The sequence below is a fragment of the Falco rusticolus genome, chromosome 2, assembly GCF_015220075.1.
Source record: "Falco rusticolus isolate bFalRus1 chromosome 2, bFalRus1.pri, whole genome shotgun sequence".
NCBI classification, from domain to species: domain Eukaryota; kingdom Metazoa; phylum Chordata; class Aves; order Falconiformes; family Falconidae; genus Falco; species Falco rusticolus.
In genome coordinates, this window is record NC_051188.1 from 26,182,792 (window position 1) to 26,198,990 (window position 16,199).

The 16,199-nt window shown below is 36.9% G+C and overlaps 1 protein-coding gene across 6 annotated transcripts in view; it reads left to right on the plus strand.

Annotated features, from left to right (window-relative positions):
* NBEA (neurobeachin) overlaps nt 1–16,199 on the plus strand; it is a 509,705-nt gene that overhangs the window by 465,555 nt on the left and 27,951 nt on the right. The gene's annotated exons all lie outside the window — the stretch shown is intronic.

The window sequence follows — 16,199 nt, forward strand, 5'->3', positions numbered from 1 at the left end:
GAAATGTAGCTTATTTATGGTGCTTTGGTGTTATTGGTTCACTTTTTTAGGAAAATACAGTTCCTCCCCTGGCTTCTCCCAGAATGTCTATAGATTTTAGGAGCCCCATTTTTTCTCAGACACCTGGAAATCTGGACACTCAAAAATCAATGGGGTTATGTTTTTTTGAAGTCAGGAACTTTTTTCTGTATGACGCAAAGTGTTGTGGCTGGAAGGGAACAGCACAGTTACACTCTTCATTAGAAAATGCAAAAGAAGAGCTAAAATTATTTTCAGTACTACCTTGCGGATGAAACACAAAATAATTAAGTGGACAGTTAATGCCCAATAGATTAATGACATATAGTACCGAAAGCACACTTAGTATGCAGAAAAGTACTATTTCAGTTTTTCTGTTTGTTTAAAATCATAGCCGGATCTCTATTTACTTTTTTTTAGGCATTCAACTTGCTTGTGATTAGAATTGTGATGTGTTTTGAAAAATCAAGTGAAACATTGTATTACACAGCTATGGGTTTGCTTTAGACTTGAGGCTAACTTTTTGTCATCCCTGTGTTCTGTGTAAGTTGTAAATAGAGCTTAGCAGTGCAGTGCCATTCCTGCATCTTCACCAAACACTTGCACACCCCCAATCCAACAGGAATTGCAAGGGCATAGGAAAGCAAGGCAGTTTGAAGCTACTGGGCTCAGATATTTGTTCTGAGCAGCCACCTGTCAAAATACCTGAGCATACTCGCAACTCACACAGCAAATTGAAAAATGATTAAAATTGCTAGTGTTTGACAGGCAGTTGCTGCGCCTGTAAACTAATCCTAGTAGGACAGTTTTGCTGGCAGCTAACAGAGCATATGGCCTATGCAATATTTATTTCTTTGGTGGTGACTTGATGTTTAGCATATTTAAATAATTTGAAAAGTCATAATGATGCAGTAGTCTTGCAAAGCTTTTCAGTTACCCTCATTTCTGGGTTTTATTTTTCCTCTTATATTTTCTTCTGTTATCTCTTTCTTTGATCTGACAGGAATAACAAAGCATCCCTCTGGATCTGCTATAGTGAAATATGCCCACAGGAAGCAGAGTAGATCACATCAGTTTTCACTTCTTTTTTTTTTTTTTTCTCCTTTCCTTTCCCCCCCCCTCCTTGCTGAAACACTCTTTGCTACTACAGAGGGCTGACATGATAGGGCTGTCAAGACTCAGCAAGATAGATATGTCTTTAACAAAGGGAGCTGGAATGCTAGCCTTTCCCTGGTGGCTGAACCTGGCAAATTTATGAGGAAAAAATTAACACGCTATTCTAATAGCACTATATAACGCTTTCAAGGTAACACCAGCTCTTGCAGCCATGTGCTTGTTCTTGCTTGCGCTCGGAGTTATTCTTATTTATTCTGATTTCATTTTTAACTTGTTAGACCTTTTTCTTCTGGGCGCCGTTTCTTTGATGTGACAAGAATATCAAACCCACCCCTATGGATCTGCTTGATTGAATTGTACCCACAGCACTGGCCACTTACATGTTCAGTTGTGCTTAATTGCCTCCATACAAGGGATGGTCATCACTTCCTTCCTAGGAGCAGTCCTGCTTAGGCATGAATACGGATAGTGATGAAACAAGTAGGAAGCTGCAAGTAGTATCAATATCCCCTTTTTTTCGAAGTTAATTGAAGGAGTCTGTATAGCAAGAGCAGTTATTCAAATGAAAGCGGTTATCAAAGTAGAAATTGTCATCGATGCCGAGGCTTCTGTTCTTCTCTAAGAAATGTGTACTTGCATCCTGTTGATTTTTGTGGAGGAGTCTATGTCTCCTTCACTCCTGAATACTGTATTTCCCAGACTTAAAACCAGGGATTTTTTCCTCCAAATTTATATTGGTTTGGGGAAAATCACCTTGATTATTTTATAGTATTTTTTTGTCTGTAACTCTGGTTTGTATGCATTAAGATATTATCAACAGAAAACTAATTTATTTTTTTTGTTTCACTCTGCGAGCACCTGTGCATATAATGATTTTCATATCTTTCCAATGAATTTCAGAGCTCGGTGTCATCCTCTGTAAATGGGAAAGGAAGAGTTTTTACTTGCTGTCACTTTCTCTGATAGCTTGCTGTAGATCAAGAAGAAAACCACAGGGATTTTCTGAAAGTAAGATATTTATTTCTGTAGGTAAAGATTACTGCAGGAGGCGCTGAATACATAAGCAAACACCTTAAGTCAGAATATTCAGTAAGGAATTAGTGTAATTTGCATGAGGTCAGTTACCATGCAGTAATTGCCCAGTGTATATGCTTTTATTTTGAAATTAATGTGTGCTCTTTTCCTTGTTTCTTCTTCAAGGCAAAGGGCTTTCAGAAGGTGTTTTACTGAAACACTTTAGCTATGCATCCAATTTTACTATGAAAATAACTTTTCGGGAGCACCTACTCTAAGTAACGCGAGCCATTTATGACAAGGAGTCAGAAATCATAATCTGATCCATAGGATTCCAAATTAAAAACAACCTTTTACCATTGCTCAAAACAATTTTAATCTATTAATCTAACTGTAGATTGTATTAATCTAACTCTAGATTGATCATGATGTCTCCAGTTAATGGATGTGCTAGAGATGATCAGTAGTCAGTATTTTAGTGAATCTGTGCTGATCTGTGCTCATGACCATTCCTGGGTCGTGCCGTTATGTTTATGGGAATTCAGAATCTTTCATAGTCAAGAAAATATACAATTCCTGGAACCAAACCAAATTGTGGCATACAGGTGGGTATTTTTGGGTCCAAAATGGCATATTAGAAGGTCTGAGATTTGCTTATTATTCATTGTAGTTGTGATTAAAAAGCTCAGTATCCAGACAGAGCTAAGCACTACCACTCAATGTACATCACCGACCATACATTGAACATTCGAACAGAAGAACTGCCAATAACTTACTTAGCTGATGAGACTTCAGCCAACCTATGTGATAAATATTTCAGATAATTAATTCATCAAAGGAATACAAAGGTGAGTTTGTAAATAACTCATAGCCCAGAAAAATGTCTCAGTCTACTTCACTCAATTATTTGGAATAAATTGTTTGGCCATTTCTCACCTACATTAGAAATTTCATGTGCATTTTTGTCAGAACGTGCTGGAGTCCTACTCAAACTGGGTGTAATGTTTTGCTGATAGAAAAAGAACATCATTAACTACAATTGCTCTCTTTTATTGCAGAAATATATAAAATATAGGTCTTGTACATGAAAATTTTTTCTTTATTGTCTGGTTATTTTGTTTTTCTCCATATGGATGGCAGGTACCAATTAATTGACTTTTAAAACTAGCAACAAGCATTTCACCATACACTTAAAGTAATTTTTTATGTGAGAGAGAGATAGGGTGAAAATTACTGCGGCTGATTGTAACAGAAATAGCTGGAAGGGGCTTCTTTTTTCCTATTAGCACAGATTTCAGTTATATTACGCTGTCATTACCTCAGCATAAATTAACTATTATTCAAAACATTTCACACACAGCAGTTTATTGAAACAGATATTACTCAGTCTAAGTATCTAGTCATTCACTTAGAAAGATGCAAAGCTGAGCTTTCTAAATGTTTTAAACATATTGATAATGTGCCTCTTTAATGCCATTTTGAAGCCTGTATACAGTATATCTATATTATTGTTTTCAATTTATGTCAAGAACAAAGTGAAGTTTTGAAGAATGTGTTCTGGGAAATAATCCAAACAGAATTATTTCTTTATAAGCTAAACCCTGAAAATAACTGAGAACATTTATTTTAAACATAACACTATAACCTGTTTCCAAAACTGAAATTCTAATATGCACTGAAGCTTCATGAATACTATATGTGACACCTTTCAGTATGTATGTTTTACCTACTTCCTTGTCAGTCCTTTTTCAGCTGTTATTTCTGTAGGTTTGCCTGTTCTCTGGGATAGTTCTTGTGTCCTGCAGTGGACAAACTGGAGGCTGGCAGGTGGTTGGAACCTCATAACCACAATTTGTACTGAAAAGTATGTGCTTTGCAAATCTCAGAGCACCTTCTTAAGGTGGGAACAAGGCAGATGATTTGTAATACAAAGATGAAGCTGAGAGCGAAGAGATAAGCCAGCATTTACTTTCCATTCAGACAAAAAAGAAAACCACTATTTTTTTATTACCACATTCTTAACTTTTTAAGTTTTATTTCATTAACAAGGAAATATTTTAGGTATGAGTTTTGCTTTTTTGTTGACAAAGCAAGAGTAGAACATGAAGTCGCACTTTTAATTTTGAGTCACACTTCTAATTTTGTAGGTTTATATTTATAAAACAAGAACAAAATATGCATGCTATGGTTTACTGAGTCTGTTCTGCTTTCCAAGCATTAAAAAAATGTCTTCAGTGATCATGTTTTATTTCAATAATAAAATAGAAGAAAAAGTCACAGCTAAAATGCATTCTTTAATGATTAAGTACCCTTTCCTCTTTTATTACAGCAAGCTTTCACAAGGCCTGTTCTGTTGTTTGTTTCCCTGTTTTCCTCATTTTCTCCTGTGTTTTTTCTACAGGGGAAGTTCTTAATTGTAAAATAAGTAGAAATAAATATGATGTGTGTTCTGTGTATTGGCTTTCTGAAACGTGTAAGTTATCCTTCTGACAGTAAAGACTCATTAGTTGAGCTATTAATAATGTTTATTTTCATGACAATGATATTCTCTAGACTTGATCCTATGCCTTCATTTATTCGCTTCTACATCAAAAGATGTCGGTGGCCCAGTAGTTCAAATGACTACCTGCTTATGATCATCTGAATTCTTGTCAACTACTGGCCAAATTGCCATGGGGTATGAACAGTCACTAACTCATGTTTTGGTTGAACTTCCTTGCGAGCATGGTGTGCTGTTCTCCATGCTGCCTTACCAGAATGATTTGAGAGAGTTCAGAGAAGAGCATCTGAGTGATGAGAGTACAGAGGAGACTGATTTATGATTTCAAGAGCCTGATAGAATATAACAGAGTGAAAGGGGACATGTAGCAGAAAGTTAGGAATATGGAGAGCTGCTCATGCCAATGGAGATAGGGATATTACTTGGTCTGATGCCAGATTAACTAGCAGTTACAGGATCAAATTCAGATGGGAAAGTTCAGGCTTAGTGGCAGAAGTTTCCAATGGTCTATAGGCTGCAATTTGACTGTACAAATCTTATTAGAGAAACTGTAGAAGACTCATTAAATGGGTCATTTCAAACTAGACTGGGCAAACACTGTAAAAATGCATTGTTAGAAGAATGTACGCCAAGGGCAGATAGAAAAACTGGGACTTTTCAATCCGTATCTTGTGTTCTGCTGGGTTCTGTTACGGTCATGGCTGTAAGCATTGCATGATTGCAACCATTTTGTCAGTCATTGCTGTTTTGTCTGTACCTCATGATTACATTAGCTTCCATCATAAGTCATTGCATCTTTTTTAAAAAAATCAGGATTGTTTTAGTAACTTTTAAATTTTTGACTAATGGTTAATGTAGAGGGTTTTTAATTTCTACGTTATGGGTGGAAAGTTTTCATGACACTTAGTTTAGCTCTTTGGAGCTCTTAATTGTTGAAGCCTCTCTGTCTGAAGGGTCAGTCCTTTGCTGAGTTACGTAGGCTAACATCAACAGGTTGACAAAATGTGCTCAGTAGATGTCCTCAGCACCTACCCTCTATAGATTGCAATCCAGAGTCAGTTTACTACACCTCCTACAACCAAACCCAGTTGCACGTAATTTACACCAAGTCAAAGAAATTAAATACTATCCTAAATGTTAACATTCCATGTTTTATCTGTTATATTGCCAACTTTGTCATAAAGTTATACAAAAGGTATGAATATGTAATAGTTTTACAGAATACAATGCAAATGTATGAGCATTTCCTAAGACAGAAAGAGGACAGTATTAGGGAGGGAAATGCAATTGGAGAGTAAGGAAACAAGATATTTTTCTTAAAAAAAAAAAAAAAGGAATAAATTCAGTTGATGGACAGAAAAATAATGAAAGGTGGGGGAATTTAAAAATTTTTGTTCTTTAAAAAATCATTTCCTCCCAAAATAAACACATCATACAGAAACTTTACTTTTATTGTTGATTTTAACAAGTCTAACTGAATTTTTAAAGCTCACAATTTAGCTTTTAAAATAAAAAGCATATTTGAAACCAGCTGAAAATATGCACTATGAAAGCTCTTAGTCATGAAGGAAAAAAAAATTAGAAGGGAGTGGATGAAGTTTCAAAGTTTCAATGAAACCTCCTGCTGATATTACTGTTGCATTTGTATGGATAGAATGCCTATGCTTAAAGGCCTCTATGCTCTTAGAACTGACAATTAAAAACATACATGGTGTCTTAAACAAAACCAAAAGAAAGAGGAGCTAGTAAATAGTATTAAAAACTTGTTGTCGTCCCCAACAAATTCTCCCTTCTGATGACACGGAGTAAAATTTCCTTGTGTGTAAGAGGCAGTGCACTATTCAGATGACATCACCCTGAAAACCACGGGAAGCAGCCCAATGCTACATCCTTGGCTCCACTCCCAGTTACTCCCCAAAGCACTTAACAAGTCTAAGGTACTTGTATTTTATTCTCATCTGCGTTAGTTTTTCCTTTTCTTACAGTGGCTATGCGGGTACCAGCAAAGCCAGGCTCTTTCTATTTGTGCGACCTTTCCTGGCTAGCAGAAGTCAGGAGCCATTTGGTCTCCCAGCTGGAAAGTCCTTCAGAAGTAGTCACTCCCCCAGTTTCCTCACAAACACTACTGCTTTTTTCGCTTGACGCATTGGCCTGTTGAGAGCTGTGAGTAGAGGTCAAGTTGACTGCTTCTGTTTTCCAGACCAGGCTGTGGAATAAGGACAGAGATGCTCAGTTTTGCTATTTTGTCTAGAATAGAGATTGTTCTATGTCTCTTTCCCCTGGAGATCTTAATGAACAGTAGAAGTTTCTTCTTTCTTCTGCCTCAATGGAGAAGAAAAGTAACAAGAGATTTTTCACAAGTACTTTCTCTGTTTTGTAGTGTTTCTACTCCTGGACAATATCTGGAGCTCAATTAATGTAAGAATACAAAGGTACAATCATACCACTGGCCTCATTGCAACAGAGTAGCTAGTGTCTGTTTTTCAGCATTCTGGTTAGTATAAATGCTGATGAATAAGTGACGTGTGGGTTTAATTATTATTTTAATACTTTTTAAATGACAGGAAAACCAAAAGTACCTTTAATTTTTACCCAGAGTGAAGCCCTGCATGTGCTGTAGTGTTTAACTGCACTGGTCAGGGTAAGCAGCTTCTCTTCATGTCTGATGAGAGTTGAAGGAGGGGAAATGGCACTGTTAGGAAGATGGGCTTTTAAACAGCTCCTGTCTTCTTGAAGGAGGGAGAGGCCAAGGTGCAGTGGGAGCATGAGAAACCAGGTGAACAATGAAGAAGGGGAAAGGACAGAAAGGACATTTGAAGTTCTTGACATAAAGGAGGAGGAGGTAGGGAAAGGGTTACGAAGGCAGTCCTTGGGAGCCTTGTAGGAGTGAAGGAATTACCATAGGAACAGAGAGATCTTGGTATGGTTGTTAATGCAAAGAAATGATGTTTGCAGCCTTCCCAGAGCTTTATGGGATTTTTTTAGTCCTGACCTTTGGGACTTCTTTTTTCATTGTGATTTCATTGAAATATTGCATAATAGAATCTAGTTAGGCATTTCTAAACAAAAAAGACTATTTTAAGTACTTTTGACTTGTAAAATTTAGCAGGTTTCTAAATGCAGTTGATGGTGTTTTTAAAAAAATACTACTGGCAATTTTAAGACTAGTACAACTGGAAATTCAGGCTTTCTGGCTGTTACTCACTGCTTTTCACATGTGGAAACAATTGCAGTGTCCCAGACAGCAGCAGTGTTTTTTTAAAATGCCTGTAAATTTTAGTGACTGCCAACTATGGGATGCTAATGACAGTTTTCATATAATTTTTTTATTCCTTCACTTCCTTTTTTGTAGACTTTGAAAATCTGTAGTGGTTCAGTCAGAAGTGAAGCTACATGTAAAAATTCAGAGGATTTTTTTATTTCTTATTCAAGGAAATGTAAACAATTTTATTTCTTTCAGAAAAGCCTTGAAATAACTTTCTGTTACTGGAGATAATGTGCTTGGAATCTGAGGAGCCTTTTCAGAAAAGAATGTTTGTGTCATAAGTTTGCTCTGTTTCAAAAAAAAAAAAAATCTCAAAGATCTAATAACATAACTTCTCAGCATCCTGGCTAGTATTTCATATTAAAAAAAAAAAAAAAAAAATTAGTTAAAGGATGACATCGGGGAGAGGAAAGGAAACACTTTGCTTAAAAGCAAAAACTCCTGAGTAGGAGTGTCAAGAAATAAGAGGTATGACAAACCTAAGACTGTCATGATAGATTTAAAAAAAAAAAAAAAAGTGAAATGGAAAGTTGCGAGCAGGGTTAGCTTCAAGAGGAGTTTTGGAATTAACAGGAACCTGAATTTCTTGGAACTTGAAACTGACAACACAAACTCGGGAAGAAAGAAAGAAAGAGTTTGGCCAGAATAGAAGATGATGTTCTGAGCAAGTTCTTGCTAAGACCTGAGCAAGGACTCTCTCTCAGTAACAGGATTTATGCAATGGGAGGCATATTGAGGCAACAGAACTGGTTTGGTTTGGTTTGCAAATACTAGCTAGGACACATCTGCAATTCTGCATGTTGTGATGCTTTGATTACCATCACATAAGGGAGTAATACAAAAGAGTAGTATCAACAGGGAAATTCTATGTTGCAGGTGTACATTTTAGTAATTTGCATTGCAGAATCAAGATGTCAAAGAGAAGCTTGTTCCCTAGACCTAAACACCAGATGGGAAAGATCATCTAGATTGGCCTCTCACCCAACAAATCACATAGAGCTTTTGTCCATGTAGCCTTTTGAATGTAACCGTAAGTGTTGGTGTCTGAATAATGAAAACAGGATATGGAAGTATTTCCTTATATAGGTGGAGTTTAGGTGATGAGAAATTATTTCAGTCAGTCACCTTAAATATTTATCATCCTAAAACAACAACACAAATTCTTGTTTTAAAATGAAGGAGGGAATTTCTTCAGAAAAGATAAAATTGCTTGTCAGATAGTGAGGAATCCTTGATTCTGAGGTTCTCCATTACACAACAATAGGAAAAACTATTTCAAGGCAGTTATCAGTAATCTAAAAATAAAAAATCCTGATTGCCCAGGTTTCAAAACGTTAACTATTTGTGGCATGAAGTTATATATTTAATGAATTATTGTATCATGCTATTTGCATCTCTCACAAAAGTAGTTTAGCAGTAAAATCTTTGCTAATGTGTTGTACTCAGTAACTTAATGATCAAAGAGAGCAACATTTTCTTTTATAAACTTAAGACAGATTTGGGGGAATGATGACAGAGCAATGATTTCATTTGGCATGACATCAATGAACACAAGAGTTTCAGTAAATGTTACCAATCTGTATAGGACAAGAATTATTACAAACATGAACATAGGAAATACAATAGTTCAACTGAAGAAAGTAATAGCATGAAATGAGGATAATCAATTGTTCTTTATATGACGGGTGACCTCATCGCTCTCTGCAGCTTCCTGAGAGGAGGGGAGGTGGAGAGGGAGGTGCTGAGCTCTTCTCCCAGGTACCAGTAATAGGACATGTGGGAATAGTTCAAAGCTGCACCAGGGGAAGTTTAGACTGAACATTAGGAAGCATTTCTTTACCGAGAAGGTAGTCAAACACTGTATCAGGCTTCCTCAAGAGGTGGTTGATGCCCCAAGCCTGTCAGTGTTCAAGAGACATTTGAACAGTGCCCTTAATAACATGCTTTAATTTTGGGTCAGTCCTGAGTTTGTCAGACAGTTGGACTAGATGATCATTGCAAGTCCCTTCCAACTGAAATAATCTGTTCTGTTCTATTCTACATGAAAGAGAAAAAAAAAATGAATGTCATTGTAAACAAAACTGTAAATAAATGTATGACTTTCTTCAGTTCCAGCGTACATTTAGAATCTTGCACAGCACTCACTCTATAAGCAAAGGGATACTCCCTGTCTGCCTTGTATACAGGCAACCGGCAGGGAGGAAAAGGCAGTGAAATTGCCATGGGCTGGGAGCAAAACCCACAGTTTTAAAAATTATTGCAACTATAAAAAGAAAGTGATGAACTGAGCAGCGTGGCCTGAGGAACCCCTATAACAACATAGACCTTGTCAGAGGAATTGGAATTTAAAGCTATTTGCTTTAGACTATAATAGAGTTTGCTGTAGTTTTTAGTGTAATTTAATGAGAGAATTTCATTATATCAGTGGCAAGCTCCTTTGTTCCACACAGAGTTGGAAGGATACAAGAAAGAGAAAAACTATAGAAAATTTTCTTTCCTTCTGGTATGGTTAGGAAGAGAGAGGACCATTTCACTCCGTGACATCGGCCCTTTTCAGCATAAAGAGGTTTCGCACGATTTTCAGGGGAACGGGCTGTTGGAGAGGAAAAGGAAGTATTTGTGCTCAGGCACATGACAGCATGCCTAGGAGAGTAAGGGACACTCTCAGCTAAACCTGCCCTGGCTGCAGGATATCCATCTTGATGGTATTTTTGCTCTACCTTCTCTGTCTCTGTTTATGAGATGTACCGAGTTCATTTCCCATTTGCATGTATCAACCAAATGCTTGTTTAAGCTGACAGAGTGTTTAAAATATTTTTGTGTCATGAAAGGCATATTGGGCTACCAGGGGCAAGAATGGGAGCATTATAAAGACGAAAGAGGGAAGAACTAGCTATCACAATTAATAGCTTGATGAGGTAAATGTGAAAGCTAAAAGGCAGGGCTCCCTAAGAAAAATAAGTTCACCAACGTGATTCAAGCCTGTAGAAAACCTAGCAGATCTTACCTTTCACATTTCTTAGCACTCTTTCCTTTCACAGGGGATTGAGGAAGAGGTTCAGGGGTGGACTGACTGAGAGGAGGCTGGAGGTTGGCTCTCAGCTTTTGGTCTTCTGGTGGGGAGCCATTTAATTGCACAGTGGATCCAATGAGGTACCTCCTGTGCGGGGAGGGAGCTTAAGGTTGCCCCTTCTCCATGTTAAATTAATAAAGTAGTGACCTGTGGAGAAAATGCATTTCTGTGCCCATCTTTCAGTCCCTTGAGTATCCTGATTAAATAACTAACTGTATTGAAGCCTCCAGACTAGTTGAGTCATTGCTTTTGTTTAAATTACAGCACTTCTTTCCTCCAAACATACAATAATAAAATGGAAATCAATACTCTTAACCTAACTTATAAAAAGTCCTGAAGATATTGATGCTGCTTAACAGCTGCAGATGCAAGTAGAAATGCGGTATCTCACACCACTCGTGCAAAACAATAACATTTCAAGCTGCTTATGCTACCCACCAAAGGGCTGTCAATCATGCTTGCTCTGAAGAAGATGATGCTTGGGGGCTGTTGAGCATGCTGGCTGCACGGGCAGGAGAGCACGTAAAGGAGTCCTGCCTTCACCTGGATGCAAAACTGAAATACATTTTCAGGAAAGGTGGAGTTGGATGATTATTGGTGTGGTGCTTGTTTCTCAAATGCCTACTGATTGTCGCACTTCATTGGACTCAGTTGCCATGCAAAGGGGCAAATGGGTTGTAGAAAAAACCTGAATGTGGTACACAAGAGGAACAAAACACACCAGTATTATGCAAATTAGTTACAGGAAGACTGAATATGTAAGAAAGGTAACAAAACCATAGGGGCATTTAGATAATACATATTTTAGAAAGTTTAAGTGATTATGGTATTAATCAGTGGAGATGAATAAAACAAGGTCACTTCACAGAAAAATGAAGACATTGTCTTACGATCTGTGATGCAATTTGGTTTTAGGAATTTCTTCCCTCCATGATTCAAAGTAAAAGTGCTCATGCCTTATGCTTCTATTGTTATCTAGGCACCAGGCGTCTCTCTCAGCAAAGGGAAGTTTGCAAATAAGATGGACCCTTAGTATCTTCCTTGGTCATTTTACCTGCATTTCTAAATAACATTTTTAGACAAAAAGTATGGTAAAAATACACTGCTTCATGGCTTACCCTTTTTATAATGGTACATCAAAAAGCAAACAAACCCTTCACTTCTGTGCTGTTTCAGGCGAGTTAATTCTAGTATTATTTTTTTTTTTTAGTGTAGGACTGTGCTTCTGAAATGAATCTGCCACCGATCATCCCTGTTTGCCATGCTCTCATTCATACTGCAGAGCAGTTTTGGGGTGTGTGAACTGTCTTCTAAGCCACAGTGTGTTCCAGCTGCAGCTAACACAGCTAGCAGAGCTCAGCCACTGCTGGGATCTGCAGGCCATGCTGGAGTCAGTCTGGTGGGAAAACCCTGCAGTGGGTACAGTTTCAGCATGGGTTCCTCAAGACAAAGGTAGTTTCCTCTTCTCCCTGGTATCCAGTGATAGGGTGCATGGAAATGGTTCAAAGCTGCATCAGGGGAAATTTAGACTTGACGTTAGGAAGCATTTCTTTACTGAGAGGGTGATCAAACACTGGAACAAGATTCCTGAAGAGGTGGTCAATGCCCCCAGCCTGTCAGTGTTTGAGAGGCATTTGGACAATGGCCTTAAGAACATGCTTTAACTTTCAGTCAGAAGTTAGGCAGTTGGACTAGATGATCGTTGTAGATCCATTCCAACTGAAAAAAAATAAATATTGTGTTCTAAGACCAACTCTTCTGCTCTGCAGCTTTGCTGCTGTTGAGTTACACTGCTTGCTGCTGGAGGCATTGCCTTTGACCACTAAAAATAGTTCTTACTCCTAAAGAAAGATTACTTGTATTATTTAATGGCAGATTTGTACTTTTTTCAACCAGAGTGGAGAAGTAAATCCCAAATTCTTCAGTGGACTGCGTAGCGAGCAAAGCAGATGTATTGAACTCTTCATTCCACAGAAAGCTGAAGCTAAGGACCGATCCTCCAGGCTGCAGAGGAACATCCCAGTTGTATAATTCTTGTGAATGTACAGTCTGCCTTTAAGCATAAAAATTAAAACCCAATATTTCTTTCCTCTGATCAAAATACATTGAGGATATTGCTTATTGTATCTAAGGTTAGTATCATTCATAAGACTGGATGATTTGGTATATTGGTTTCTTGACCAAGTTGTATGTAAACATATAAATATCTCTCTGTTATTGTTAAATAGCCAATATTAAGTGCTATGAAGTTGCATTTTGCTTGATTGCATAAATTAGGATGTGTGAGATCAACTCATTTTAAACATTGAATTGCCAGCATTTTTGCAGATTTTTTCCCCTTGTTCTGACCTATAATTATCAAATAATAGACTAAGACCCATTTTATCTTTCTGCAATACATGATCATTTCCTAACTGATACTCCCTGAAGTGTCTGGAGTACAAATCTCATTTTATGTGTATTAAAAACAGTAGGGAATCTCAAATCAGCTCACTAAATAGCTTTTCTGCAACACCTTATTAAGAAAGTGAAAACTAATATAATTGCCATTTTGCTGTTCCGAAAGCATTAAATCTTGCAGCCACTGAATTCCAAGCTTTTTCTACGCGAAGGACGTTTGAAGGTGAAACAAGAATTAACTTTATTTTATTAAAATTTCTATTGACTTGACTAGAATGTGTGTCTCGGGGAGTGGTGTAGCACTTTGCACACAATACTGAAGATCTGATGGGAGAAAAGGGGTTGATTATTTAGAATGAAGTATTTGAGACAAATCTAAAGTTTGATAATTTACAGTTCAAGAACTGAAGTGTACACTTACTGGTTTTCAAATTAATTTCAGATACAGCCAGAGTTCTCTTTTTAAACAAACCAGTGCATTACATTATTGTTCACAAATCTGTTGTGTACCTGCTTTTCATTTTGTGTCAAGTGATCTGATAGGAGGCAGCATTAGGAATACCCTTGGGCCAGTCACTTTATCTCTGTATGCTTATGTTTATCTTCTGTGTTAGGTTTTGACAAGGTTTTTCTGTCCTTTTTAAGTGGTGTGAGCTCCAGAGAGGAATACCAGTTGTAGCTGTGCACAGCTGTGGTACTGTGCAGACTATAGTCTCAGTGCAGTAGTTACTATTACAGGTACTTTTTAAGAAACATTGTTCAGTTTCTTTAACGCTTCTAAGAATTTTCAGTTTTAAAAATGGTATTTTTGTAAGAAAAGGATAACATTACTATCCACAAGGTGGGGAGGAGGTGGTTATCTTGTAAATTCAAGCCAGCAAAAACATGCAATATTTCCTGAATATCGAGGTCTTGATTCTGCATTTGTTCTGGATGCAGAAGGATTTGGCAGTAACTTAAATGCTTTAAAATTATGGGCACATAAAGTGTGTAAGTGAGTATTTACCCGGACATCTTGAGCTGTAAAATAACAGTTGCTTTTGACAGTTATGTCTTAAGTGTCCATTCCTCATAATCTGAAAAATTCATGCTGGTTTATTATTGTATTCTGCTTCTCTTTCTCTTCCTCTATTACTATCATAAATCTACTTGAACTCGGAGGCAAAGCCAGCAAAGTTTGTGTGCAGAATTTATAGCCAAACAATCAGAATTTGCCAAGACTGGACAACGTGAAAGTAAACATGTAAATTAGGATTGGGCTGCATTGAAAAAAAGATTTAATAATTTATTTCAATGTGCCCACAAGAGAACAGAAGTATCATTTAAGGAATCACTATAAAGGATAGGAGAAGAAGATCTAGGTTTTGTTCAGTATTGCTGCCAAATACAATTCACACTCTTATTTCAACACAGAATTCTTTCAGAAATTAAAATTAAATTAACCTTGATAATTATTTGAAAAAAGAAAAATGGAAATTACTTGTCTGAAAATATTATTGGCAGATCTGCATGAAAGCATATACCACAGTGCCTGATATTGTTAATATTAGTCTTTGTCATTTTGAAAATGAAATTCACAAACAAGTATAATTCCCTTCCCTTCTCCCCAGCAGACAAATCAGTTCTAGAGTACTGAATGTAATGGGAAATACTACCTTTGATTTGACTTGAATTGAATTTTATGTGCCTGTGTAAAAAATGTCTGCATGAGTGAAGGTATCTACACAGTGTGTAAAGAGATACCATTTGTGTGGTACATATAGAGAGCTGCTGTATAGACATACACATGTATACACATATGCCCACAGAAATGCGTTGACTTTGTGTGAAATTGCTCTATGATTTTAAATTGATTCATCATTAAATCATGTTAAAACCCAAGTTTTTAAAAAACACCAGTTGCCAAGAAACACTATGTGCCGTGGAGACTGAATCAGTCAACAAACAAAAAATCACCTGTACCGGGATAGTTACAGCAACAAATGTGCTAGGGCTATGATCCGCTGAAAGTCCTTCAGCCACTTGACTGGAATTTGCATTAAGTTTCTTTTTCGGCAAATATTTGTTTGTGGTATTCCATTATATACCTGTCAATCTAGGGCATTGAGGTGGTAGACATTAGTGACCTTCTAGGACATCTCTCTCTAATATCTGTTCTTACATCTCTGCTGTGAAGCAGAGGAAAACACAGTTTGGCTTGCAGGAATTACAACATACATAGATTAAAAGGATTCTTCTGTATCACAAAGTATTTATTGTGTTTCTTACCATTTTATGTCTGAAAGAAATAATGTAATTTACCAAGATAGTCATGTTTTTGGTGTTTTTTCATGTTTCTCGTGTGGTAGGAAATGAAAAATTCATAAAGCTTGCAAGAAAAATATTAAGGGTCAGTAGTGCAGGGTACAGTATATATAGGTACATAATGCACAGTGCATTTCAAAATCTGCCAGTTTAGTTTTCTAAGAACGCTTTATTCTCAGTTTTACAAGGTCAGGTAAAATAGTACCTGTCTGAAAAATAAGAAGTGTTCTTTAACAGTATGGTTTTACAAGCAGCAATATTCTGCCAAAATTTTTAAGAATATGTCTTAAATATATATATTTTTTTAATGAACTGTTTGAGTAGGGGATGCATCTCAGTATATGAGCTGTATTCTGCTCCCTATCAAATTACTCCAGGTTTATTCTGAAAGTAGATTTAAGTCTTGAATAATGAATTGAAATTGCTAAGTTTTCATTTCAGACCTGTAAATCCTGAAAGGCCAGGAAAAAATGCAATAAAGTTAAGCATGAAATAAATACTCAGTGAAT